Source organism: Dipodomys spectabilis, unplaced genomic scaffold (assembly GCF_019054845.1).
Source record: "Dipodomys spectabilis isolate Male_0828 unplaced genomic scaffold, ASM1905484v1 ptg000045l, whole genome shotgun sequence".
NCBI classification, from domain to species: Eukaryota; Metazoa; Chordata; class Mammalia; order Rodentia; family Heteromyidae; genus Dipodomys; species Dipodomys spectabilis.
The window spans coordinates 5,513,630-5,526,870 of record NW_024870722.1 but is presented as its reverse complement, the minus strand read 5'-3'; the positions used below and the strand labels follow the sequence as shown (position 1 = coordinate 5,526,870).

The following is a 13,241-nucleotide window of genomic DNA, read 5'->3' as shown; positions in this document are numbered from 1 at the left end:
GGGTATTGTCCCTAAGCTTTTTCCGCTCAAGGCTAGCACTCTGCCACTTTGAGCCACAGCTTCACTTGCAGTTTTCTGATGCTTAATTGGAGATAAGAGTTTCATAGACTTTCCTGTCTAAGCTAGCTTGCACTGTGATCCTCAGATCACAGCCCCCTGTACTCAGTGTGAGCCACTAGTGCCTGGCTCATTGCTTGCTTTGTAAAATCCATTCACTAAGTACAGATAGTTAGTGCCCAATAGCAGTGTCCAACGTCCAGGGTTATGCCCACAACAGAAGGTCTAGATATAAAGCACTAAAGGAGATATCATTTCTATCTTTTTTACAACCATTCTCCCAGCCCCTCCCTGCAAAAAAAGGACACTTTTTAAGGTCCTAGAGATTAGACTCATCTTAATTTGGTGTAGTACAGAGAGGCCATGGCTTTGCAATCTCCTACACCTGGATTTGTACCTAGCTCTTGTTAAGTGGGGGGACTGTTGGATAAAGGTTGAATTTTGTTTTGCTCTGCGATGTTACTATCTATATGCAGCCTTTTGGTGAAGTCTAAAAGACAACTCAAGTGTGCAACACAGTCATAGTAAATAGGTAGGCTAGTGGTAGAAAGTTATTCCATCTCACTTGGCTTTCAGTAGCAATAATTACAGTATTTGAGATGGTAAGCACACATCAAGAAAGTCTGGTCACTGGAAAAGACTCATTGTTTTAAAGTGTTTTTCTCCTGTCCATTTATTTATCTTGTCAACATTTTTTTTCTAAAAAATATTTTAATGAACCCTGATCAAAGCCAGCCAGGGCAGGAAACTTTGTGAGACTCTTATCTCCAACAAACCACTAGAAAACCGGAAGTGGCGCTGTGGCTCAAGTGGTAGGAGCACTAGCCTTGAGCTGAAGAGCACAAGGACAATGCCCAAGCCCAGAGTTCAAGCCCCATGACTGAAAACAAATAAATAAATAAATATTTTAATGAAAAAGTTATCTTTCTGTAAACATTTCATTATACTACAAATAAGACATTTAAATCCATTACAGACTTATGTCTTAAAAATCAGAAAACAATTAAGCTTTAAAATTGTGGACAGACTAACAAACCTTACATCACTTCCGCACATTAGCATGCTTATGCGCTACCTTTGTGACACCAACCTGAAAGTTGAGAAGTATTTCATACTGAGACATACTGAAAACCTTGTATTCTAGCCTATTTCTATTCAATTCTCTGACAAATAGATTTTTGCCATAGTTATTTTTAGGACATGAAAAATATGTAAATTTACCTTAAAAATGCAGTATTGGAAGCAATAACCTATAGGTTTAACGAAGTTTGAAATTTCCCCTGACCATTTCCTATAACATCTTTTCTTGCCAACATTTCTAACCACAAGTTCCTAAGTCTTTATTACTATAAAATGAATGTTTTACTATGTAATTCGCTTTTAAAAATCAACTATTGTCCTTGTAAACATTTTTACAATGACTCCTATGCTTTTTTTTGAGAAAGGCTAGCACTCTACTACGTGTGCCACAGCCCCACCTCTTTTTAGTGGTTAGTTGGAGATAAAGAGTCTCACAGACTTTCCTGCCCAACCTGGCTTTGAACTACAACTCTCAGATCTCAGCCTCCTGAGTAGCTAGGATTATAGTCAGGAGCCACCAGCACCCAGCTGACCCCCTTTTTTAAAATGATATCTACAAAGGCTATAAGCAAAATCTCAGTTGGACTATTTTTAGAAAAGCACCTTCTTTATCCTTCCCCCCAAAGAAGCTCCTGCTCAGTTGGGAAGGATGTGGTAAGCAGTCACCTAGCTCAGTCTGGTCAGTTATAAAAAACAGTTCTTAGAACTAAATTGAGTATTTGACACCCCCAGGCCACTGATCAAAATGGCGATAAACCAGAATAACAGCCTAGTTGTCTGGATTACATTCTCAGCATCTGTAAGGCTCATTGTCCAATTAAAACACACCCTGTGCCTTCCTTTCTGTTAGAAGATGTAGGCTTTACTTCCAAAGGAGCTGATTTACAAGCTTTCTAGGATCTAGGGTCATATCTCCTTCTTCCAAGCAAACCCCCACTGAGGCCAGCACACTTCCATATACCTAGAGAATTCTATAAATACTTTTTGATTGACTAATTAATTGGCTTCCACTCACTGCCTTTTCCTTGTCTGCCTACTTTCTGGCACAATCCCAGGTCAGGCTACCAGCCAGATTTTTTTTTGTAAATAGGAGAATTTTCAAAGTGGAAGCTAGGTTAGTTTTTCCCACTCAGAACCACAATGGTCTCCTCCCATGATTACAAGAGCATCCTTGCTTCCTCTAATGTGAATGCTCCCTTTTGTCCCATTAGGATTTTGCATGAAAACAACTATAAATACAATTATAAATCCTTCACAGTAAGTTCATAAAGCAACTACGGGAGAATGCCACTTTGATAACATTGACAAGAGTGAGGTGGTTCAGATTTCCTGATTGCTGCTTTCCTGTTGTCTTCACTAGGTCAAGGATGAAGAAATGATACCCTGATACCCAGGGATTCTGAAAATCATCTGCCTGTGAACAAATAAGAAGTAGATGGTGTGAAGTGGCAGGAATGTGAAGACTTTCAAATCTTTCCTCATGGTGAGGACAGGCAACTAGTTTATAAGAAAGCTCTCTGGGGTTGGGGGTGGGGAACTAATTTCTCTAAAAGCGCACCAAAAATATTCCAAAACTATTTCTTCAGCTACTATCAAACTGGACTGTCTTATTAAATTCTGTTTGCTGTGAGTTTGTCAATGACTTTCTTTCTTTCTTTTCCCAGGAAATGACCAATCACTGAGAGAGGGTGTGTGTGAGTCACTATTTCTAATTAGGATAATGTATGTATGGCAGAATTTGGCCACCATAGTATTTATTCGTCTGTCCACTGGCCAGCCCATTCAATGTTTATTTCTTCTGACCATTCAGGCACATCTTGCCACTGCCCACTAGGCACATTTGGGAGGCTGGGGCTGAGTGAAATGCATTTCCTGTTCAGCTGGAGCAGGAGGGGATGCCAGCAGCCCAGGCTCAGTCAAGCAGGGAGTTCTTTCACCAAGAGACAGATTCATGTTGCCAAGGAGCCCGCCTCCACACTTCTCACTCACTCTCCTAGAAGGCTTACATTTCTGGAGCCAGCTTCTTACCAAGTTGCAAACACAAGCCACTGCTAGAGTTTGGATCTGGAATTTACCCTGCAAAGCCTGGTGTTGAAGGCTTGACTCCAGCCCATGGTACTTACAGCCTGGTAGGACCTAGCAGAAAGAATCTGGGTCATGGTGGGCATGTCCTTGAATGGATACCTGGACCTCAGCCCCTTCCTGTCTCTTTGCTTTCCTGCCACCATGAGGAGAACAGACCTCCTGTGTCATTTGACCTGTTCAGATATTCTGTATCACAGTCCTGAGCCCAAAGCTGCAGGGTCAAGTGACCATGTCCTGGTCATGGACCTCTGAACCAAAAGAAACCTTTCTTCCTTGTAAGTTGTTTATCTCAAGTGTTTTAAGACGGTAGCACAAAACTTAGGGTGGTGGAGCTAAATAAGGACGGAGCCACAAAATGACAGACTCTAATAGAATCAGGTTAAATCGTGATCCTATTCCTCCGTCATGCAAGTGGGACCTTTCCTAGTTATATGTGGGGCAGGGGCCATTCACCAAAAATGAGCTGTCTCTACCCACTTCAATGGCCCTTTCTAAGTACTATTCTGTTGGCTAAGGTCTTTTGATTTCTGTGCCCTCACTCTTTAGATTTGCTCTTGCGTGGACTGGGTACAGACAGTAAAAAAAAAAAAAAAAGAAGAAGAAGAAGAAGAACCATAGAGACCCTGCTAGCCAGGAAACTACAGAATGTGGGTCTTTTGTCTCTTTATCGGGTAAATATATTGCTCTCCTGTATCCAGCATACAGGAAGAGTCCTTACAACTCAATAATAAGTCATGTACACCTTTAAAGGTATGTATGGCCACACTTAGAAATCCAATTGTATCTATTCAGGTAAACAGAACAAAGGGCTCATGGAGGCAGGAGAGTCTGGGAAGAATGACAGAGAAGAGAGAGCTGAAGAAGGGATGCCCTCATTCTGTGGGAGTCTCGGGCTCACTGCTGAGCTGTGAGTGTGTGGGACCATTTCAAAGGCTTTGGGAGCTCAATGATGTGATCTACTGCTCAGGTCCCAAAATAACCTGTAACTAGTGCATGCCTGGGCCCCACAGCAGCAGAGGAATGGGGGGGATGATTAAAATGATGTTGGAATCACTGTGTACAGAATGTACCACTGTGCCGACTCCCTGCCAGAACAAAACAAAAAATAAAAACCTCAGCGCTTTCCAAAGGACTCCAAGTCTCACAATATAGTACTCAAATTGTCCAATGTTCAATCAAAAACTATTTGGCATGAGAGAGACTGCAGAAACATGATCAGTCCTCAAGAGAAAAAGCCATCAACAAATAAACGCCAACTCCAAGATGACAGATGACAGAATTACCAATTTTAGAGAAACTATATTAACTGTGGTAGAGGAAATGAAGTGAAAATCTCTTGAAATGAATGAAAAGGCAGAAATTCTTAGCGGAGACATGGAAACTGTATAAACTCTAAAACTAAAAAAATCAAATAAATATTAAGTAATATTTAGTACATTTAATTAATAAATAAATTTAATAAATTAAAAGTGCACTGGATGGGTCCAATAGCAGAATGAGGGTGACAGAAGAAGATGTCTAGAGACTTAATAGCATAGATATTATCTAATTGGAGAGTGAAAATTTAAAAATTAAAAAAAAATTGGAAGAATTGAAAAAATCTAAAAGACCTAAGGAGCCATACAAAATTGTCTCATGTTAAAAGATACTGAGAACCCATGAGAGGAGAAAGAGACTGAGGTAGAAAACATCTCTGAAGAAAACTATAGCTTAAGATTTTCCCCAAACTTGGTGGAAGACATACATTTAGAGATGTAAATAGTGCTATCTGTTTGGTTATTCACACACACACACACACACACACACACACACACACACACACACACACACACACACGGTGCCATACAGAGTGTTCATCCAAAGGTGAAAAAAATAAGTAAAAGGAAGACCTAACTATGAAAAAAGAAAAATAATGTCATCATCATCCCCTTTTGAGAGATGTGACAGCTATCAGCATCTTTAGTTTGTAGTGTTTTAATCCCTTCCCTAATTCCAGCAGAACAAGGAGTCACTAGCACTATGCGAGTCAAGAAATAGGTCCATCTACCAGTTCTAAATGAAGAAGCATTTTCCACCTTAATTGTGCTTTGATTTTTTTGGCCAGAAAACAGGTAAAGTCAGGTGTAGCGATGCACTCTGTAATCCTAAGATTCATCTTATATGGCCCTATATAGTTTTTGAGCTTTTCTGTTCATCTGATAATATTATCCTAGACATATACTAACTATTGCAAATAAGGGAAAGCATGGGACCTATACGTCTTTGGGTCTGGCTTACTTCATTTAGTATGATTTTTTCCAAGTCTTTCTATTTCATAACAAATGAGGTAGAGTCATTCTTTCTGATGGAGGCATAGAATTCCACTGTGTATATATACCACAATTTCTTGATCCATTCATCCACTGAAGGACATCTGGGTTGGTTCCATATCTTAGCTATGGTAAATAACGCTGCAATAAACATAGTTGTGCTGGTAGCTTAAGTCTGGCCTTGTTTGTGATCATTTGGGTAAACGCCCAGAAGTGGGTTAATGAACCTCAAGACATGGACACAGGTTTTTCTTTGTTGTTGTTTTTGTGATTTTTTTGTTTCTTTTGTTTTTGTTTGTTTGTTTCTTTTGTTTCTTTTTTGTTTCCCCCTATGGTATATCCCCTGTTGTTACTGTATTTGATTCTGATGCCCTGCATTGTATATATCTAATTTGGGGAGAGGAAGGGAAATAACAAAATGCTGAAACAAGGACACAGGATGACCCATTGCAACAATGAGACTCACAAGACACTATGTTGGAAATGAACTCTACAATTTTGGGGTGGGGAAGGGTGTGTGTGGGAGGAGTGGAGGAGGTGGGGAAGGGAAGGGATAGGAGAAAAACAAAGGAGAAGGTAACAATGCTGCACAAGAAATGTTCTCATTACCTTACTCATGTAACTGTAAGCCCTCTGTACGGCATCTTTACAATAAAATAAAACTAAAAAAAAGAAATCCTAAGACCTTAGAGCCTGAGGCAAGTGGGCCATGAATCTACTAAAATTTTTAAATTTTTCCTTTATGTGGCTTAAAAGGGGTGTGTGTGTGTGTGATGCTGGTACAGGCCTTATTCACAGCTGGCACTCTACCACTTGAGCCATGTCTCCACTCTGTTGGTTGTTTTGGAGTTTTTTGCTCATTAATTAGACATACATTCTCAAAGATTTTTTATGTGTCAGCTGGCTTTGCATGGAGCTCTTTAGAGCTCAGCTTCTTGAATAGCTAAGATTACAGCGTGAACCACTGGTCCCCAGCAACCTAAGGGAATTTTATAAAACCCTCTTGCACATTTCTGTAGCCTGTCAGATAAAAACTTTTGCCAAAATATAACTAGGTATGAAGACTGTAACTCCAGCACTTTGTAAATATTGACCTGTTAAAAACAATCTGATTGTATTGCTCTTTGAAATGCTTTTGATGATATCACCATTATTCAATTGTCATGGCTGCTCATTAGCCACAAATTCTGCATGATCCTATTTTCTCCTTAAAGGTTAGTTTTCAGTCTTCACACTCTAACAGGGATGTCCTGGAATTTGTGTAGTTTATGATTTAATGACTTTTACCTGTCATCCTGTCATACTTGACTGTATCAAAACACCTATTTACGTTTTCATTTTAATTGAAAGGTCAAGATATTTTTTAAAAAACTCTCTTGAGGCCATTATCTCGGGATGTGACATCAAAGGAACAGAAACATTACATATGTTGATAGCTAGAAAGTAGTTTTAACTAAAATTTCATCTCTTTTAAGCCCTTTTATCTTCTCATTATTTTATGCATGTATTGATAGGTATACATAGCAATAAAGTGAGTCAACATGATCCTTAACTTGATACATGTTTTTGTGACTATAATACTGAGAAACATAAATAGATGAAAATATATTTGTTATAGAAATGTCAATCAAAACTCCTTCCGAGTCTCATGCTAGACATCACAGGGTAGTGACAGAACAAACTATTTTCATTATCACTGTAAGGAGGAGGTAAGAAAGGCAAATTTAGTGCATCTGGATAATATGAGCCCATCATTGTCTGAGGAGGTTGCATAGACAGAAGTTAACTTATAAAAGAATAATGTTAGTAAGGCAAATAATTACTCTTTGTAAGCATGCCAAAACAACAGAATTTCATCTAGTGGAAATGCTCTTGTGGAACAAGTCACTCTGACCTTAGCAAATTCATTTCAGCATTGTCCTAAAGGATCTCCTTTGAAGTGATTGGGAGACCTTTCTAACTCATTAAAAATGTTTTAAGATCCTAATATTTGATCTGTATGAGCCATGATTTTATCCTCTTTTTTCTTGTCAAGGTGATGTACAGAGGGAGGGGTTATAGTTACATAATTAAGGTAATAAGTGTATTTCTTGTCAAACTTGTTTCCCCTTCCCTCATTTTTCTCATACTCCCCCTCCCTTTCCAACCCCCCACAAGTTGTACAGATCACTTCCAACATATTGTTGGTTGCATTGGTTCCCCCTTGTCCTTTGTCTCACCATTCTGTTGTTTCCCTTCCCTTTCCTAATTCAAATAAATGTATATACAATATTAGGGCACCCAAATCAAATACAGTGACAACAGGGGATATACCATAGGGTGCAGAACATACAAAAGAAACAAAAAAATCACATAGTACATTAAAAGCAGCAGCAACAAAGAAAAACCTCTTGTGTCCATGTCTTGGAGTTCATTTCACTTAGCATCATCATTTTATTTTATTTTTTGGTTGTGGGACCTGGGCACTGTCCCTGAGCTCTTCAGCCCAAAGTTAACACTCTACCTTAGGCCACTTCCTTAGCATCATCTTATATGGTGATACGTACATAATTATTGAGCTATTCTGCTCATCTGCTAAGATTATCCTAGACGTATACTAATTATTGCAAATAAGGGAAACCATGAGACCTAGGTTTCTTTAGGTCTGGCTTATTTGACTTAATATGATTTTTTCCAAGTCTTTCCATTTCCTTACTAATGGGACAGTGTCATTAAGTTTATATTTTAACACCATTCTCCAATTTGACTAGATTGACAATCAGTTATTGTTTTATAAAGAAAGATTTGCTTTTATAAAGCAAGATTTACTAGCAACTCTCTGCTAAGGCATTGGAATACATACTTCCTTGTCCCTAAAAACTAAATGAATGTTCTAAAATGTCTTCTTTTTTCCCCTCTTCCCCATCCCCTCTCTATATTTTTCCAGTCGTGGATAGAACAATTTACTTAAATAGGTTAGGTTAGAGATAGACCTCCAGTAAAATGGATGTTTAAGATGGATTAAACACAGGGCCTTCATATGTAAAGAGAGAGGAGAGAAAAGAACTGGAGAAGAGGGTGAGACACTCTCCTCTTTACATATGATAGACTGAGGACTGCTGACATTCAAGTTAGACACACAGATATGAGTTGCAACCTGCTGTGGTTTGAGTGTGTTTTGTCCTTGTCAAACCTCAAGATAAAACAGTTTCTCAATGCAGAGTGTTAGGGAATGGGGCTTTTTTTGGGGGGGGGGGGATGATTAGTTTCTAGGAACCACCTCTCTTACAAATGGATTAATGCCTTTATAGATTAGGCCTTGCAAGACTAGGCCCCAAGACACAGAGTGAGTTTCTTCCAGATTGAGTTGTTACAAAGCAAGGTGAGGCCGTCTGCTTGGTCCCTGGTGCATGCGGTCACACTTCGTTCTACTTCTCGGTCATTCTGTGATACAGCACAAAACCCTCCTGCCACCTGCCAGAACTGTGTGCCAAAACAAATCCCTTTCTTATACTTTTCTCAGCCTCAGGTATGTTATTCTAGCAATGCAAAATACCTTAAGAAATGCTCCTCATTCTATATCATTTGAGAGTCATTGGCATTAGCAAGTCTATTTTTAAAGTCATTCATCACTGAAGATTTAGATATTCACCCACTTGCCCTTCAGAAGGACATCGGGAGAAAGAGGATTCCTATGAAGGGAGAGCCCATTCTGTAGCCAGATGGAAGATGGAAGATGGAGAGGTAGCCACCACAGGAAACTTGAACAGCCAGAAAGAGCCCAATCAGGTACCAAGGTTCCCATTCCTACTATCAACATCTTACCAGGGAAGAGTTCAACCTATGAAAAGGTTGGAAAGAAGCCCCTATTTTTAATCTGTCTAGATTTCCTTGTTCTGGGCATTTAAAAGATGATCATCTTAAAGTAGTTGTACCAAGGAGTTGCCATTCAACAAGACAGTTCATGAATACAGTGCATCTTAATCAACATCTCCGTTTTGACGTTCTTCCCCATTCCTTCCTCCCAACTTTATCCCTTGCCTCATGTTCTGTACATTTTAATGCAATCCCATGAGGATCACAAGGATCTCTGGAATTTCCTAGAACACAAAGATGTGATCTTTCACCACTGGCTTCTTTCTCTTAGCATAATGTCTTCAAATGTCCATGTTGTAGCAGGTAACAGAATTTAACTCCTTTTTATGGCCAAATACCATACTCTTTTATGGATATATCACATTTTACCAATCCGTTCATTGATCAGCTCATGGACATTTGTGTGGTGTTCACTTTTAAGCTTTTATGAATACTACTGTTATGGACATGTGTCCAGGTTTCTGTATAGAGGACATGGGTTCATATTTCTCTTGAATTATTAACTTATGGTGGAACCACTAAGCCATATGGTAATTCTGTGTTTAACTTGAAGATCTTCTGTTTTTTGAAGAATAATGTTACTTTATATTCACAACGCCAATGAATTCCTTCACATCTCAGCACTTGTTATTATCTGACTTTTTTTGTTTGTTTAACTATGTCGCTCTGGCTGGCCTTAAATTCACAATCCTTCTGCATCATTCCCAAAGTCTAGGATTACAACTGTGTGCCACCATGCCTGACTATTTTCTGACTTCGATTACAGCCATACCAGTGGGTAGGACGTGGTATCTCACTGTGGTTTTGATTTGCATTTCCCTAGTAATAGTAATGGTAATGATGATAATGACAATAATTTACCTGATAAGTAATGATGCTGAGCATCTCGACATGAATTTTCTGGCCATCTGAATGTTTTCAGAAAAATGTTTTTTCAAATCTTTTGCCCATTTAAATTTGGGCTCCTTATCATTCTTATGGTTGAAATACTACAAATTCCTTTTTGAAGATTTGACTTTTAAGCACAACTCTCTTCGTTATTAAGCCGTAGTTTTAAACCTGGTGATAGTTTCAAAGGTTCATAACTTACATTTACTTTGCATATTAGTTTAATACATACATAATTGATGCATTGAAACAAGACAATAAGTATAAACAAGAATGTTAAAAACATTAAAAAATAAATAAAACATCACAATGCCTACGTGAATGTTCTTCTTGAGGGTGTTTAACATAGCTCTCAGGGCATCATTTCATCACCTGGAGAATCTAGCCAATTAATCCTTTCGAAAGTTTCTCTCTAGACTTTTCCTGGGTGAGAAAGTCTCAGACTTCTACCAGCAATGCAAATTTTCTCCTCTGGATTCTTTTTTAGATTCTCTCCCTCCTCCTCTAAGCTAAGAATCATTTTCACATTTTTTTAATGCTTAGGGAGAGAAGAGGAAAGAATAATGCTAATATTTTGTTATTGGTAGAAAGTATATGAACTTCAAATTTCATGATTCCCAAACATGTGCATGCTGTCTTGGGCTGCTTTTTAAAAATTATTATTATTGTCAGTTGTAGGGCTTGAACTCAGGTCCTAGGCACTGTCCCTGAGCTATATGCTCAAGTTGTAAAATTCTCTTAACTTTGAGCCAGTGCCACTTCTGGTTTTCTGGTGGTTAATTGGAGATAAGAGTCTCATGGACTTTCCTGCCCAGGGTGGCTTTGAACTGCAATCCTCAGATCTCAGCCTCCTGAGTAGCTAGGATTACAGGTGTGAGCCACCAGCTCTAGTTTCTTGGGCTGTTTTGATTGACAGCAACAAAACCGAGTAGCTCCTAATGAGACATAGGGACTCCAATTCCTCCTATCAACTACCTAGCTCTTCACACACAAAACTTTCCCAACCTTTGCTTCAATACTAGATAAGAAACTAAGCTGCTCCTTGTTACTGTAGATGAACAGCAGAAACCCACTTCCTACTAGCAAAATCCAATGATGATTATCCTCCTGGTTTCTCATAAGTCTCTACTTCTTTCCCTCTTTATCTTTAATAAACATTGATGGGCTACCTTGATTTTAGATTCATTTAGATTTGGGGATTTGTGGAACAATACACTTTTTTTAAAAAATAGGCAATATCTTCAAGAAGTCATGGCTTAACCATATTCAAACTATTGATTTAATTATTTCCAACACAATTTTATTTCTTTTGGATAACATGCCACAAATCGATTTCTAGGCAGTGCTGTGGGGATTACAAAATAAAACAGCAGCAGCAGCAGCAACAACAACAACAAAACCATCAACCCCAAACCAAAGATAAAAAGCCCCTACTTGCCCTGTATAGGATTCCAGTCTAGTCAGACTTGTCACCACAACTTTCCCCCAAGGTTATTGCTATGATTGTAATCCTACATGAAGTGGTCTTAGATATTTTCTTGCAAGAACGGTAGGGCAAAAAAAAAAAATCATCATCCTTCCATGAGAAGAAACCTAGCAAAGCAATAAAGGAATAGCATTCTGTACCAACGGATAAAACCCTTGGTGGTTAAGTTGCATGGACTTGTCTTCCCAGAAGCACCGAAGGTTCTTGACGGTTTTTTGCTGAGTGTTCCTCTCTGAATCCTACTTCAGTACCCCTAAATGCAGCGTTAAGACCTGCTAATCCTTGCTGCCTATGTGTAGAATAAATATTCTCCTCGCTGGGCCGGCAGAGCCGGCTACCAGCCCTAAAAAGGCCGACCAGGCGGGCGGTCACTTTGCTGAGTCTCCCCCTCGCGCAGGCAGCCAGCGGCCGGGTACCATTTTCGGAGCGGTCCCTCCGTGCCTCAGTGGCTTTGGCATATTTGAGAAGTGAGTCATCGCCTCAAGTCAGGTTTGCAGGGCAGCCGGGTCAGAAGCTTTCCTGCACTTTCTTTCTGATCCCAGTGGCTCCGGTCAGATTCACCCTCCCATGACACCCAGCCCTGCAACCGCCCCCCCTACACACACACCCTGCGACGCTTAGAGCTGAATGGGTGAGACCCCTTAAAGTTAAGACGGGCCTGGGGTGCAGCGGATCTCATGTAGGACAGGCCGCAGCGGGCGGGGGGCGGGGGACAGTCCATAGAAACCTCTGCGCCCCCCTTCCTTCACCCCGCGCCCCCGTTGGTGTGCGCCTGGGGCGCGTGGTTATAGGCTAACCCAGATACAGGGAGCGACCTGCGCCCCCAAACCCAGGTGCTTGCACCCCCATGTCTGCAGGTTCTCTGCGCCCCCCAGCACCCCGCGTCCCACGCCCGGCCCCGGGCCCGAGCTGGCTGCCTTTATTCCGGGCCGCGTCCCCACCCCATCCAGTGCGCGCAACTTGACAGCGAGCGCCGACCCCCAGGCGCCCCGATACCCGCACACCCTCACCCGCTTCCTTCCGGGGGGTCTTCCCCAAGCACGCAGGCCCACCCCCCTATCCCCTCCCCCCATACCTGCCTCGATGCCCCGGGGGGGGGGGGTCCGGTCCGCGGCAATGCAAATCCGGGCTGGGTCACTGGCGCCCTCCCCTTGACCGCCTCCTCCTCCTCCTCTTCCTCCTCCTCCTCCTCCTCCCCGATCGCGAGTCCGTGTCAGTCACGCTGCTCGCGGGGAGAGTCGCCGGCGGCTTCCGGGAGCTCCAAATACAGACAAGGCGGGGGGAGGGGGCCAAGCCACGAGGGTGGGGAGTGGAAATAAAGGGGAGCAGGAGGAAAGGAGGGGCAGATGGGCCGTGGGAGCAAAGAGAAGATGGGGAAAGGCAGAGGCAAGGGAAGAGGGCAGCCTGCCAAGCGCGAATGCAATGAGTTCACCTCCTCAGGCAGTGCTGCAAAGAAGTCTAGAAGAATCTGGAGGCTCCTG

The 13,241-nt window shown here is 41.2% G+C and overlaps 1 protein-coding gene across 1 annotated transcript in view; it reads right to left on the bottom strand.

Annotated features, from left to right (window-relative positions):
• Cap2 (cyclase associated actin cytoskeleton regulatory protein 2) overlaps positions 1–12,904 on the bottom strand; it is a 124,616-nt gene extending 111,712 nt beyond the window's left edge. The window contains exon 1 of the mRNA XM_042678524.1: positions 12,836–12,904. The gene's annotated coding sequence lies outside the window, so the exon portion shown is untranslated. The remainder of the gene's footprint in view (positions 1–12,835) is intronic.
• Positions 12,905–13,241: the final 337 nt, after the last annotated feature.